Source organism: Pseudomyrmex gracilis, unplaced genomic scaffold (genome assembly GCF_002006095.1).
Source record: "Pseudomyrmex gracilis isolate BER0280 unplaced genomic scaffold, ASM200609v1 scaffold_1545, whole genome shotgun sequence".
In the NCBI taxonomy this organism is placed as follows: domain Eukaryota; kingdom Metazoa; phylum Arthropoda; class Insecta; order Hymenoptera; family Formicidae; genus Pseudomyrmex; species Pseudomyrmex gracilis.
The window spans coordinates 18,575-22,496 of NW_018022129.1; the positions used below are offsets into that span (position 1 = coordinate 18,575).

At 26.4% G+C, this 3,922-nt stretch overlaps 1 long non-coding RNA gene across 1 annotated transcript; it reads left to right on the plus strand.

Annotated features, from left to right (window-relative positions):
• Window positions 1-331: 331 nt before the first annotated feature.
• Window positions 332-3,542, plus strand: LOC109862259. The gene is made up of 4 exons (XR_002251106.1): window positions 332-485; window positions 2,764-2,920; window positions 3,096-3,226; window positions 3,325-3,542. It is a non-coding gene; the product is annotated as an uncharacterized LOC109862259 (long non-coding RNA).
• The last annotated feature ends 380 nt before the right edge of the window (window positions 3,543-3,922 follow it).

Here is a 3,922-nt window from a genome sequence, read left to right on the forward strand (position 1 = left end):
ACAAGTAGAAAGGACAAAAGAAATGCGAATCACGCAGCGAGCGCGAGGACACTGGCTGCGCGAAGTAGCACGCGACCACGCGTATGAAAAGTAACACCACACATGATGCTAAAAATGAAGTGTAGTACATATTATTATTGTGATTTCTAACACATAATAAAAAGTTGTTGCTCTATCACAAAGTTTTTATTGTGTTAAAGTGAAGAATGTACTACATTCTGTTTCTTTGCCACCATGTGCAGTGTTACTTTTCATACGCGTACTGCGTTCCGCGGTCCGCGGTTCGCTAACAGCGACACTGAATACAGGGGCGAGGACTTGTGCGGACACGCGACGTACGGACGAGAGATCTGCGAGTGATAAATCTAGCCGTGTTAGTTTCTTCCGATTCTTTCTCTTTTCTCGCAATTTCTTCCCTATGGATGGAAAGGTTGAAACGTTATTAAAACACTGGGGCTTTCCAGATCTCATAGAAGTCTTTGCAAGTAAGTAAGAAATATATCTTCTGTTTCTAATCTTATATCTTATGTACATAACCTTTTATTTCATTTTTATNGATAAATTTATTTACATTTAACCACTAAATCTTATATCTAATAATCTTATTATGTNCATAACCTTTTATTTCATGTTTATTACTAAATTTATTTATATCTAATCACTAAATTTAACTAGTACTAAGAGCCNATACGCCGAAAATTCTTTTATATATTTCTGGAAATTTATGAATAGTATATATATAACATGTACTATAAGTCAACAAAATATTTTGTGATACATTTCAATCAGTGAAAGTCAGATGAAAATAACAAGTAATTGTGTGTCAAACTGCGAAAATATCGTAGTTCATGTAAACTAGAAAACACATGAAATAAAAGATACAGAAATATGTACAATTTCTTCTTGTTTAAATAAAGTTTTTGACCGTTTATTAATATAGTAACAAATGATTAATTAATTCTAAAGTCTATAAATAAACAATATATTTGTAGATNAAGAAATTGATTTTTATTCATTTCTACGGCTAAAACCTGGCTCAAAAAATATAGAAATTCTTATACNTAAAATGNGTAAAAGAATTAAATTTGAAGAAAGTTTAGAAAAATTTCAAAAATCTCGATCTGAAACAAACATAATTAGCGATAACAAGGTAAATTCCTTTCATTACACTTTTATTACTTTCATTATTCTTATTATATTAATGAAATATTGTATCTCTTATTGTATCTCTACACTTTTTAATATAGAATTTTATATATTTCATATGCATAGNAAAATGCAATACCACTTGACATTGATATAACATCCATACCAATTAACTCAGTAAACATGAAAAATACTAGCAAAATAACAATAAACAATTCATCCAAAACAATCAGTCTTTATAATAGTATAAAAAACATTGATGAAAGTAATTGTAAAATAGTTGATAATGTACATATTGAGAATATTGAACAAAACGTTAATAAAGAACATGTTTGTTCAAATAATGAAGAACAAATTGAGCANCAAGAACATAACAAAGAAAACCAAAAACTTGAATTATATGACATGGATGAATTACAACTTCTTGAGGCAATTCATCAACTGGTACATATTTTCATTTAACTTTTTTATATATTGCATTGGTTAAGTATTTAGAAAATTGATACTTGTCATTTCGTAATTTGCTACAAAACTTTTGCTTATATAATTTTTACATATAAAGATTTGAAATAATTACTTCGGTTTGTAGAATATAGAAAGATTTTTAAAAGAAACTGCCACTGGTCTTATAATTTTGAATCATTATAAAAAGTATGGTCAATTAAATACACAAATACGTAGAAAATTAGCAGATGTTGTTATAACACATTTATCAACTGCTATTACCAAGAAACCATATCCGTAAGTAATAGAAAGCACACAATAAGTAAAATATACATGAACAATAAAAATATTTGCAACAATAAAAATTTAAATAAATATTGAAAACGCTTATAATATAAATAATATAAATAATAATAATATAAATTAAGTAAAAAACAATTATATAAATTAATATAAAATATTTATTTTTATATTTATTATTATTTAGGCTCAAATTAAAAAATATACATATTAAAGAACTTGCTGTTAAAGTAGCTACATATTTTAAAGAAAAACTAGAAATGTATTATGTGCCACCATTGCNTGAAGGAAAACATCAAAAAATAAGTAAAGGAATATTTGTTGATCGATATNGCAATAATCGCAGAGACTGTATAACTTCTGGATTAATAATAAATATAAGATCCAAAAAAAATAATAGTATAACAGTTTNACCAGTAACTGACGCGATATGTGAAATGGATAATGAACGTAAGACAAATATTTTCTCTGTGTTCATTAGTGCTATATTTATATATTTATATTAAAAAATAGTAATATTATATATTATATATAAAATACTTCTATATATACATATATTTATATATTTCTATATATAAGTAGTTTATATATATTATTAGGTTTAAAATTGTGCGAACCTCATCTGCAATGGTTAAAACATAATAGCGAACCATGGACTGATGTTGTTGAACATTGGGAAGCAAGTCGACTTGCTAGAATAAAAGATATGGTTACATGGGATGAAAATGTTCAACTGCTTTTTACAAAATGGCCTATTTTAAAACAACCGCAGAGTTACACATTAGTAAATATTGTATACTATTATTAGTATACTATTGTTAAATCAAAGAGTTTGGAGAAGATGTGTGTGATCATTTTCAAACATTTTTACAGATTGAATCTGATTATGCTGCACAATTTGGAAACGTACTTTCTATTTACAATAAATGGCCAGAATTTTCACGAAAAATTTATACTCTTATGCAGACTGAAATTAAAGATAGAATATATGAAGAACAACTTGAACAAATAAATGAAAACATATCAGAAGGTAATAAGAAAAAGCAGCATATTTTCTATTGTTATTTAATGTATTCACTTAATGCCATCAAATTTTGTTTCTTTTTTAATTCACTCAATTCTTTTCACTATTGTACTAATAAAACTAAAATATATACATTTATTTTGTAATGTTTGTTTATTTTGTAATGTCTTTCTATTTTTAGAAGAAAAAAATATTAGACTTNTAAAATTATTGCCAGCATTATGTATCCCAACAATAAGAATTCGTAAGGGTGCAAGAAGCATCAANCCTACGATAACTGACTCTATAAATTCTTTCATTTTATCAGTAAATGTAAGTAATATTTGTCTATTTCTTTATGTTTTATGTAAAATAATTTGATGTTTGTGGAAATATAAGAGAATGTAATGTTCAATTTTTTCTTATTGCAGGATCCGACTGATCTTGAAAATAGTATTGCATGTNAGAGAAATAGAGCAGCTGCATTAAAATTAACTTTGCAACCATTTATTATTTTTGTAGGACGTGACGCTAGCTCAGTCACCGCATATTATGTTTGCATTGATAATATTTTATATAAAATTGACAGTGCTCTCAAAGCTGTCGACTTATGNTATAAGTGCTTTTTTGTATTGCATGCCAGTTATCCGAAAGANTCTGAACAGGTATGGTTTCTCATACAAAAATGTTTGTATAAAATGACTACTGAGTACGATACCGACATTATAAATACCAAAATTGTGTCCATTGAAAAAGAATTATGTAAAATATGAAGATTGCAATAAAAGGTTAAAGGTTTTAATATATGTAGATTCTATTTGCTGTTGCATTCTATTTGCTTGTTTTTCTTTTGAAAAATAATAATTATATAAATAAGTACGTTCAACAAAATAAGTATATAGTTATATTTTAAGTGTTCTTTATATAAGTGAAAATATATCTACTCACATATTTAAAATAATTGTTCTATAATCCGCTTAACATGTATGTCTGTCAAGTGTGCAAAATAAATTTGAGTTCTATAAAAAA